Raw genomic sequence first — 12,348 nt, 5'->3', positions numbered from 1 at the left:
TCCGGCGCTGATCTGAAATCAGTGTGTTATCCCTCTCGAGTGGCCCAATGGTGCGACATCTTTCCTGAACCTGTACGTAGCTTCCTGTCTTCACTTCTGTCCATACAAGATTTGTACAGTAATCAGTGAAACGAAGAAGAGAAGTCACAATGTCAATAGCAATTTCAATTATTCACATTTTGAATTTTAGATTTTAGTGATGAAGCTTTCTTTTACGATAAAAAGTACTTAAGAGGTGTGTGTGTGTGTGTGTGTGTGGTGTTGTTTTTAGCCATCGTCTGCGAGTGTTTTACTTCTCCTCTGTTCGGTTCGTTTGTTTCGGGTATGTGTGGCTGACCGTAGCGCTTCAATTTGCTACTGTGTAGTTTTACTAGCGAACAGATTGGAGGCACCAAATCTGCAAGCGTGAGACATAAAATATAGCTATATAAACATATACCTATAAACGCTGAACAAAGCTGTTAGTTTCTCAATCTTTGTTGTTTCTGGGTTTTTTGAAATAGTGATAGAGTGGATCCTTTTACATATGTAGACCTTAAAAAGTTGTGCGCACGCAACTCTAAAGAAGATTCTTCTTATGACGGCTCGCCCGCTGTGCTGCCGCGGCGTGCATCGCAGCAGGAGCCTTTCCTTATTTCTGTCTTTTCTCTCTTGATCTTTCTGAGGCATTATTGAACCTGAACCACACCAGCTGAAAACAAGGACAGTGCCTTTAGTTTTATATGTCGACACTTACCCCCCCCCGACCCCCTTTGACTGACCACGCATCACTAAAACAAAGATTCAGCGTCCCTCCCTGCAACTCCTTAAACAAAAGTCTGCCTACCTGCCCACCGAACACAAGGTTGTAGATTATACAACCACAAATAAGTAATAGTGCTAATTTCAATACCAACATCAGATAATAACTTTCATATATTGCACCTCTGATAACAGGAGCGAGCCCTGATCCAGCACCATATACTCACCCTTCATGGTTCTGCATCAGTGTGACCTGAAACGTCACAGAGTCGATAATGTCGAATGTTGTTGGCATCAGGCGGCTGGAAAGTAACAAAACAAAATGCATTAACGTCAATATAAGTCATGTGAATTAGTCATTCATTTTAATCGTGATCAGCCATGTGATTTAGCAAAACTTGGTGTAGACGTTCATGCTCCCCAGAGGATGAACCCCAATGACTTTGGTCCCCCGTGTCGCCACTAAATTTGATCCAGACCTTTTGATTCCCCCAGAAAATATCTTTGATGACCGCCTGGTCGACTGTTGGATGGATTGCTATACACACATTCACGCTCCCCTCAGGATAAACAGCTACAACTTTAATGATCCTCTGACTTGTCATCTGGTGAAAATTCTAATTTGTTTTGATACTTTGATTTATGCTAAACTATTTCCAACATTAATCCAATCTTCTGTATCTATACAACAACATGCGCTCATATTTTATGAAAATATATCCGGGAGATGTCCATGCAGGACCGTGGTGCGTGATACGTGACCCTGGATCAGGGCTACACATGGCCTGACTGTGAGTGAACACTGAAAAAAGACACAAAATATCCCAAAAAGCCAAGTAAGCAACAGACATATTACAAGTCTGCTCATTAATATTGCTTTTTTTTATTCAACCAGAGCGTCTTCTAAATGAATTACACCATCTTTCCACACACACACACTCACACACACTTACACACACTACTGTAAACGTGCAGAAATATCGATTGAGGATTGTTCCAGCCGCCGTGCCTCCACCGAACCGGCCAAATTCAGCACCCCGGCGTAGCCACGAATCCAGCGATACAGTAACAAGATTATTTTGTTAACTATGCATCTCATAGTGACACAGCTTGCCTTGCCATTGCTTAGACCTAATTGGTTCACATGGGGGAGAGAGCGGGTTCTCATTGGCTCGCAGTCGTTTTTCCGATTGGCAGCCGTGACATTGACTGCGGCGACGAGAGAGAGGGGGGGACTGTCATTGTGGGTGGTACTGTAGGAAGCACGGCGGGCAGAGGCCACACACACACACACACACACATATATATATAAATATAAGTACAGACACACACTCTCTCCCTCCCTTTGTCCTTTGCCGAGTGGTGATCGCCCCTCCTCTCATGCCCCTGTGTTCCCCAGGGGAGGCCAAACCTGCTGTGCCATCAGAAGCTCATCCCGTCTTTCTTTACCTCCACCCCCCCTCCCTCAGCTCTAATCTCATCATATCTCATGCACTCACCCCCTCCACCACCACCACCACCACCACCACCACCCTTCTCCTCTCCAACCCGTCCTGTAGCACTGCCACACCACCCCAGATTAGGAATATTAAAACTATTCTGTTGATTTCAGGCCCGTGACCTTCCTCAAAAAGTCCTCCCTCTTTCTTCAGACAGCCCTTTTTATTAATCCTTTTTTTTTTTTCTCCTTTCTTACTTTTCTCTCTGACTATTCAGACGTGATGCTCACTGTCCTGTCAGGAAATTCTGCATAGGAATGAAGCGGTGGTGTTTTGTGCCTAAGCGAGGTCATTTCAATGGCAATATTGCTGCCGGTATCTTTTATTTGGCCCCACGGATATTCTGCTAGATCCTATCAACCATGTTCATGTTTCCTCTTCGTGTATCTATGGAGCATTTTTTAAAACACAAAGAAACAGATCAAACATTTCATTTCCAGCTTTGCTACAGTTTACTGTCCATGAAAATACAATCGCATCCTGATTTTCTTTTTCCCTTTTTTCTCTCTCCCAGCTCCAAATCAAACAGAAAACTGAATTAAATGCAAATGAGTTTTCCTTTATTATGATTTCTCACCAAGTGTGCACCGCCTGACTGTATCTCAATATGAATCCATGAAGATGGCTACTGCCTTCGTAAGAAAACCTGAGGGGATTTCAGCATCACATCTTGACAGCAATTAGTGGCACAATCTGTTTCATGCTTGCTGATATAACTAGGCTCTGGACAGATCTCATACTGAAGTGTTACAATGTTCTGTACATCTTAATATTATTCAACTGTGGAAGAGGAGAAACACACAGGACTCTCAGCCTACAAAAAATCAACTGTGCTTTTTAAGCAGATGTTTCAATCAAAAAGAAAGAAAGAAAAAAAAAGAGATAACATGATTTTTCACCTTACTGTGGCCTTTCGTGTAACAATCTGGAGTTTTTTTGTGTCCATGGCTTCCTATCTGGGGTGTTAAAGAGATCTTTATATCTGTAATGTTTTGGTAAAAAAGGGGTGGGAAAAAAAGAAAAGAACAAACAAAAGACAGAAAGAAACACGTCCAAACACGATAATTCGGTTTTTCAACGATTCAGCTTGCTCTATTCTTCAAAAAAAAATAAAAAATTCAAACAAAACGCGACGAAAAGAAAAAGAAAAAAAAAAACACATATCTGTAACATTCACCAAAGCCTGTGATGCCTGTTTTAAAAATGATAGATTCTTGTACAAAAAAAAAAATAAACATATAAAATAGCAGAAAAGACTTACAGATGAACAAAACACAAGATGAAGATAAGAAATGCCTTCAAATATTCTGGAGGGGAGGAATTTAAAAAAAAGTAAAAAGAAATGCTTCTTTAAGAAAAATGTGTATGTTTTTTATTCGATTTTCTAGTAGTTGCAAACAAAAACTTGGTGTTTTTCTCTTTGTGTGTTGTGTGTTGTCTTAATATTTGAATGTATTTTACTGCAGTGCGAATTTGCCAAAGATATCATATCACTTGATTTCTCTTCTTTTATTTTCTTTTTGTTTTTTTTATGTTCCTGAATTGTGACCAATTTTGTTCAGAAAACTGGAAATAAATGGTGAATTTGAATATTATGCTTATTTTTTTTCATATTTCTATTGTTAATATTATTGTTATTATTTTATTTCTTGGGTTTGAGTTTACTGTGAAATATAAAATTGCAGTTTGCTTGATGCATCTCTTCATACTCAGTCTGTGTACCTGTCCATCCGTCCACCTGAGTGACTGTTGTTGGTGAATTATTCCATTTATGTACCTGTAATGTGAAGCTAAGAAGTAATTATTTGTAAATATTTGCCATAATTTTATTGGTCCTTCAGAATAAAAATAATTTTTTGGAAGTTAAAGGTCCTGTGTCGGTCAACATGCATACAAACACACAAACACACACACACACATGTTTACCGCTGAGCTAAATACTACATTCCTCAACATCCAGCATCCTCCAGCAGGAGGTGGTTTGTGTCTCAGTGTGACCCCGCAGCGCAGCTTTCATCCTGGGGACACAGATTTCATCTCAAGGTGTCTGTCTGGAGGCGAGGGGAGGGCGGAGGAGAAGGGGGCTTAACCTCCCCTCCTTCTCCACCGCTCTGAGTGAATGGAGTGTCCCAGTGCTGCAGTCTTGGCTGCTGGCCGAGTCCAGGAGGGGGCAGAGGTGTGTGTATGTGTGAGTGTATTTGTGTGTGTGTGTGTGTGTGTGTAGAGGAAAGGAGGAGGAGGAGGAGGAGGAAGGGGGGTGATAATAGGACACAAGCCACGACATGGCGACAACACGCCACACACACAGAAAACAGCACAAACCCAGCTTGAGACATAGGCCGGGCTGTCCGCGGCTTGGGTGCCTGCCCAGGACACCAGGACGGTGTGTGTGCATGTGTGTGTGTGTGTGTGTGTGTGTGTGTGTGTGTCCAAGCTTGTTTTGGTTCCTAGCCAACTAAAGGCAGGTTGTGAATCATATGGTTAACACTCAAGTGAAAGTGAACAATCACTGTTTTATTCCAGCAATCAGGGCTGGATTAACACACAAGGTTTTTCCTCCCCTGAGCTCCACAGACTAATCAGCATTCCTACATTTTTCCAGGTTTTATGTGTGTCAGTTAGTTTGTAACGGTGGGATTAAAAAATATTTGATTTAAAGGGATATTGCATCAATTTTACATGTCAAAGTCGATTTAGTGGTCGCAAAAAGGTGTTCGGCAAGATGCTGTTGAGTTGCCTCATGGGAAATGTAGGATGCAGTGTTTCTTACTCAACTAAGAGACTAAAGGTCAGGATACCTGCTGCTTCTGTTTTCACCATAGACAGTATAACACATGGATGTAGTCTCTGTGACATCACCCACAGGTTTCTGAAGCTCGGTGTGGCCTCCGCTGACTCTGGGCTAATTCAAAAATGAGCAAAGACGTGGATCATCGGTGGAGCTGAGGCGGGCTGAATGAAGCCTCAAACAAGCTACCTGTAATGGCGCTCACCTGTCAATCAAAGCGTCCACGCTCTTAATCCTGCATAACTTTAAGCCTTAATATAATGTGAACAGGTGAGTTGTATATAAATTCACCCTCAGTACAGTTGTCATGAACGGGGAAATTAGCCACAGAGACCAAAACTGTTTTTTGTACCAGGCTGTAAACATGTTTATTTCTGCTGTGAAGTTGGACATTTGAACATGGGGACTTATGGAGACTGACTCACTTCTGGAGCCAGCCTCAAGTGGACGTTTGAGGAACTGCGGTCTTTGAAACTTGTCGTTTGGTTTGGACCTTTTCTGTTTTAATCTGTCTCTTACGATATGAACTGAAACATTAAAGCATTTTTAAAACTCAGAGTCCGACAACCAACCTTTCTCGTGACGTGTCAAGATTTCATTAAAAATCAGGCGCCACCTCAAGGCTTTGGTGCACATAGCCAAACATATGTGCAATTAATCAGATTACTAATTAATCCAAATATTAATTGTCACACAGATTATCTGGAGCCTTCAGGGACTTCATTTAAACATTCTCCTTCTGTACTTATGATGCATGTGGCAAAAAAACAGTCAGATTAAGGTATGGGTGGTTTCATTTTGCACTGCTATAGTTTAAAAGATTAAGGTATGGGTGGTTTCATTTTGCACTGCTATAGTTTAAAAAATCTATGCTTTGCTAGAAGACGACTTAAATTTGGACAAACATTCGCTGCTACGGTGTTTGTCTGAGAGCTACAGAGCTGATGCAGGATCTGTCTCATCAATGTCGGCCTGAAAAATGAAGATCTGACACTGTTGGGTTAGTTAGAAAGCAGTGCCACGCCCTCTGCCCTCTTTACCCTCCTCCTATTGCTCCGGATTACATAACATGACTGGGTACTGACATGTTCTACCTCCCCTCCTCTTCCTCCTCCTCTGGCTTCCTATACGCAAGCAGGAGACAGACAACAGTGGTACTTATGGAGGCCAAGAAGTCATGCAAATTAACGTCAGTCAGCATCAGTATTTTTTGGCCCTCCAGAGCCCCTGTAGGGAGGAGGTGTGGGGCCAACTGAGTATAATTGGGCCTCAGCTCAGCTGATTAGTGAAGAGGGGCTCATGCAGGAGAGAGAGAGAGAGGGGGGTGGATGAAGAAGAAGAGATGCTGAAGAGATGTTAGAAGTGAGAGAGCAGGGCCTTTGATTCAAAGGAAGATGAAACTGACAAAACATACAGAAGAGGATGGAGCGAGGAGAAGTGCGAATACATGTGTTGCATATTCATGACGGCCCTTTCTACTCGATACTGTTTATCTCCACGTGTGCATCTGCCCTGTATTCATGTTGTGTGTCTGGATGTAGAAAACACGACTGAATAATGTGCACCAGGCATACGATGCATTATTTCTTATTTTGTACTCGCTTGTTGAAAGGATTCCTCTGGTTTCTTACAAGCTGTTAGCTATGATGTGAAGATCTGGGAATACGGCAACGTTCAGCAACAGATGATCTTGCTTTTTATGATATCTGCACATGATAACTAAGGTTGCTAAGGTTATGGTTTGATTTGGGCAACTAAAACATTTGAAGTTTAAGGGACAGATTGAGATTTGTCCGACAAACTCCAGTCGTCTGCTAAACCTTCTAGACCCCAGAGATCCTGTTCTGTATTTCACTACAGCACCCATGATGCCCTGATCTTTGTACTGTAGATAGTTTAAGTTATTATCTGTAACCAGAACCTCAAATATACATCATTAAGTTGATATCTATGATTTCTTTTCACAAGTTTCGACCTGGTTTCCACTGTTAAATCTAAAAATGTCTCAGCCAACAAAGTGTCCGTGAGTTTACAACCTTATGGGAGCTGTGGGATTGTGCTGTGACGGAGATCCTGACCAACTGTGCACATCACATCATCACCATCAGAGGGACTTAACCGGCTCTAACTGCCCAAAAGGAGGCTGTGTTTTCTGGGGACAGTTCGCTGAAGAGTCAGCAGGGAGGACCGACCGGGTCACAGGTCATCTTTTCTTTTATAAGTTGCCAAAAACATTACCTAAGACCTCAGTAATGTTGCTCGAAATTTCATCACATAATCACTGCAGATGAACAGCGGGACGTAACTGGATCTCAATGCTCAGGCTGTTTTTCTTGTGTATACTGTTGTTTGTTCCATGCCTGGGGTTTTAAGACAAACACGGTAGATGCCCGATCTCCACACTAAATGGACTGGAAGTAAATCATGAAGTATTAATCTTCAGAAGTTGTTTTGAGGTGAAATATTGTGTTTTACATCAACCTGACGTTCATTCTTCTTCCTTTTGTCCAATCAATCCTTTTATTATGAGATAATTTAACATCTTGGTTGAACTAGCCGTCACCCAGTGACATTTACAAACCGATGAACAACGATTCAATCTCACTTTCGCGTGTATTTGCGTGAGGCCTGTTTTCTATCATCGCCTTTGATAATCATCTGGTTTGACTGCTGTCAAGCCATTCTTTAAAAAATTCAGAGTGGAAGAGAAGAAAGCCGGTTCTCTTCCTCTGGTCGGACTGTTGGCTCATCAAACGAACAGAAACTCTCTGACAGACTCACAGTGGGGAAAAGAAAAAGAAAAGTGGTTTGACCTTATCACAGAAGACATTTGGACCTCACAGAATGAGCTTTTACATGCAGCTCGTTGCCCTTTACAGCAGCGTCCATGTTCCCACACTGAAGCCACAGAGATGATGATTACACGGTGACAGTGGTAAAGATGAGCGAGGCTTGTACTGAGTGCTTATGTGCTGTGTTTCACTCATTAAAGTCCCTCCGCCCTTTCTACGGACACCAGAAATGACGAGACACGTAGTTCCATGTAAAGTTTTTTTTCCCCCTCCCCTCGGCCCGTCACTCACAATCACTCCCTCGCACAGATACTACATGTAACAAATGTCAGAGCACAGTGTGTGTGTGTGTGTGTACATGTGTGTCAGCGTGTGGATGTCGGACCATTGACAGGCATGGAAGCAGCTTGTTGAACTAATAGCCTAACTAATGTGTCTACATTCCCTCCCTCCCTCCCTTCCTCACCCCCTCTTCCCTCTGCAAAACTGACATCTATGAGCTGAGAGGAGAGGAAAAGGAGGGAGGGAGGGAGGAGAGGAAGGAGGAGGAGGAGGAGGGGAAAAAACGGGGGGAAGAGGAGTACGTTGACAAGCGGCAGACCCTCTCGCCCTCCCGTCTGACTCCGTCTATCTCCACCTCACTCCCTGAGGGTTTGTCTCCGAGGATGGTGCTATGATGAATAGGCCTGTCTAGGCTAACCTAGCAGAGACCAATTAGAGGGAGGAGAAGAAGGAGAAGAAGGAGAAGAAGAAGGAGAAGAAGAAAGATGAAACGGAAAAACAATGAGAGAAACTGAAGCAGAGGGAGAGCAAGAGACGGAGAGGGGAACGAAGAAATCCAGAGGAAGGGCAGATAGGTTAAAAAGGAGGAAGGAGGACCGAGGTGAAGAGGAAAGGTTTAAGGCAATGCATGTTGGGAGCGCTGTTGTCTTCATGTGTGTGTGTGTGTGTGTGTGTGTGTGTGTGTGGGCGAGCTGTCAGTGCTGAGGGAGAGGCAGTGTGAACGGGGCTGGCCTCTTAAGTCTTAACCTCATCTGCTGCTGTAGGAGAGGCTTTGACAGCAGAGACACACAAACAGGACTGACCCTCGCCAAACACTTCCTCCTCCACCTCCTCCTCCTCCTCCTCCTCCTCCTGCAGAGAAACCTTTCACTGCTGCGAACGTCTTCCTCTTCCCTTCTTCCTGCTGATTATTCTGTTAGTCCTTCCTTCATTAACTGTTCTTTCCCCCTGAGTCGAGACACATTGGTGACTTCGCCTGAAATCACCTTGGTAGATCGGTTATTTCTTAGATTTTCTGTTATTAAAATGTTTGTTTTGTTTTTTCTATTCCAATCTTTTGATCGACTTTTGATCCGTCGTCTGATGACGCGTTTCATTCTCCTCAATTTGCAGCTGTGAACTACACATTTACTCTCTGACACTTTATTTCCTGAATTCTCAAATGTAACAATGATTCAAACATCCTAAAATCTCTTTTTAATGTCCATTACAGAGTGAATCTAGTCCTGTGTTTATCATTCAGGGATTAACTGGAGGAAGGAGTGATTTAAAACACATCATCAGCAGCATCTGTTTCCAGCTCGTCTCTGGCATCCTGGTCTTTGTGTTTCTGGCAGCAAAAGGTTTGTCAGCACAAGAAGACCTGTGCAACATGCGGTGCACTGTGATAGGTGGAAAGTCAGAAAAAAACCCTTGAAAAAGGAGGACTGGATTCAAAGTATCAAAGTTTAAGTTGAATTTACTATTTTTGTACAAGAAGGAGCGTTTAACAGTGCCACACACAGGAGGGGGTTACAGAGAAAAGGCTCCTCGAGGAGCTCTAACTGTTGGTTCTTATACATTTTTTAAAATGGGCTGTCTCGGACACCTCCCTCACTGATGAGTCTGCTAAGCAATGAACATTATGTATCAAAATGACACTTCTCAGGCCTGTTTCTCACGTCCTTGTCTCTCCTGTCCTTGAACTACTGATATCTCTCCCTGCCATCCTCAGCAAAACACTGTCCAAATAAGGGAAGTGCATGAGACATACAAAAAAAACAGGAAACACACATTATATGATCTCAAACATCTGGACCCCGGTATAAATCCTAATTTTTATAACAAAGTTCTTCTCTTCTGTCTCACTGGTCTTCATTCTGACTACGTAGCAGAAGGTGGAGGGACCACCTACATTGTGAAAATGGTAGCTGAGGAAGCAGCTGGAGCTGAAGCAGTTGTGGTGAACACTACACTTTACAAACAGAAGTTATGTTTTGTATTAATATTATCAGAGTCAGATGTTGGCGCCAATGCTCCGCTGCAGTTGCAGTAGTAAAATGTTACGATCATCGCTTCTGGTGCAAGAACTTAAATTGAGACAACACTACCCTGCTGAAGTTAGCACACTATGCCTGGAAGTAAACAGTGTACCGCGTAGAAATATCTGAATTCAGAGTAACAAAGAGTCAGAATGGAGGATCGACTGCAGTGGTTTCCAATACCTGCAACAAACTATACAATTTGGTTAAATATGTTTAATTGTGTGGTAGTTACCGTAAACTCTGCAGCGGTCCGGACACTGATATTGGACTACAGTAGGTCATGAGTAATCAGTCCGTCATCATCCAGTTAGCGAGCAATAAGCCAGTAAGTGTTGATGTCATGTTGGAGTTATTGTAATTATTAGTTTCAGATGTTTTGGCTATGGACGTTTGGCTTTTCTGAAAGCCAATACTGTGCCTGAAAAGCAAACAAATGATATGAATACCTCATGTCAATGTTTATGGTAATTTATTGGATATAGTAGTCTGATATTGGAACATTTCCACCTCTACCATCCATCCCATATCATGTGATTGTTGCTTTATACCGGAAAACTTTGGCTCCTCGTGTCAGGTCCAGTCTGGCCCGGGATCAAATCCCTCTAACTCCTTCCTCGACTGTGTCTGCCAAGCTAATTTTCCTCCTTCAAACAAACATTTGATAAATGGCCTCCTCTCTCTCTTCCTCTCCTTCCTTCCAGATGATCACCGCCTCCCCCCATCTCTGAGACAATTACAAACATCCCGCTTCCCATTTATCACTAACAATTAAACAGCATGGACGGAGGCTACTTCATAAGCAGAGAGGGAGAGCGGCGAAGAGACGAATGCGAGTGGAATGAAGTAGAGTCAACAGTGAGAAAGAGAGAGGAAGGCTGACAGCACAATTAAGGTTTTTAATTCTCTGCTTGAGTGGGCCGGTCCAGTCTTTATGCTAATTAGGATGCCACAGCCATGTAATAAATCTCTATGATCCAGCCTCATTTCCCTTCTGTCTTTCTGTCTGTCTCTTTCACACACACACTCACACACACAGCATGGAAAGTTCACCCCATTTCTTTTTTATGACCACACCCTTAGGCTGGAGTGTTAATAGTTTTTTTGATAAAATTGTTTTTTTCGTGCACATTTTTATTTTTCCTCGAGATCCGAGAGCCACAGCAAAGCGTGTCAGGCGCACGCTGTTTACTGGTTGGCCAAGCATTCGCTGTCTTGGCTCAACGCCTACACCACATGTAGTTTCCCTCCCTGTTAACTCCCTTTATTAGTGTTTTTCAGGAATGTGGTTTGCATGCCCCGCGCTGTTGGACCGCCACTGTATAAACACACATTTAAAAGGCACAATGAATGCAGAAAATATTCTCTTAGTCCTTTCTCTTTCTCTCTTATCCGCTCATCTCCATTTGACAGACGTGTCTAATGATAACATCCGCAGATGGGAAAGAAAACAGCACAAACAATCCGCAGATAATTGGGGATCCACATTTAAAGACGGGGAGAGAGAAAATGAGAGAGATAGATTAAGTGGACAACTGCAGGCTGTGTGTTAAAGTACAAACCAGCAGATATATTTTCACCCTCATTTAAGTCACGAGGACGCACACTAATCAGTGTATGTTTTTTTTTTTCCCTCTCTTGCTTCCTACAAATTGTCTCAAAGCCAATTTAAACACAGAATCTGTGTATGTTCATTAAATAAATGAAGGTAAAAGCAGGTCCAAACAAATTTAGGCGGATCTTTACTCAAAGAAAAACATTTCACAGCACAACTCAGAGCAGACAAACATCCTCAGACTGGCTTCGATGTGACGCCGCTCCAGTTTCTCCAACGCTTTCTCAACCGTCAGCCATTTTGTGCCCTGTGGGTGGGTCAAAATGGCCGCAACACCACTCCAATTTCTTCGACACTTTCCTATTGGCAGCGTCGCCGCCAGCGCCGACGTCCATTTTGTGCTTCGTGAGGGTCAAAATGGCAACAACCCCGACCACCATGGACATGTGAAGGAGGTACAGGGCCACGTGGAGGCAAGTCAGAAGCAGGGTGACGCCGATGTTGGCGAAGCACCAAGGCCAGGCGAAGAGCAGCAGGATGGAGGGACGGAGGGAGGCGAGCCAGGAGTACAGAGACAGAGGAGACAAGAGGAGGGACACCGCTGCCTTGCTCTTGGCTACTACCTAAAAAAATAAAAGTGCAATGTGGAAATGTGAGATATAAAGCTGAT

This window comes from Larimichthys crocea, chromosome X, assembly GCF_000972845.2.
Source record: "Larimichthys crocea isolate SSNF chromosome X, L_crocea_2.0, whole genome shotgun sequence".
Taxonomy (NCBI): domain Eukaryota; kingdom Metazoa; phylum Chordata; class Actinopteri; family Sciaenidae; genus Larimichthys; species Larimichthys crocea.
This window is presented reverse-complemented; position numbering follows the sequence as displayed.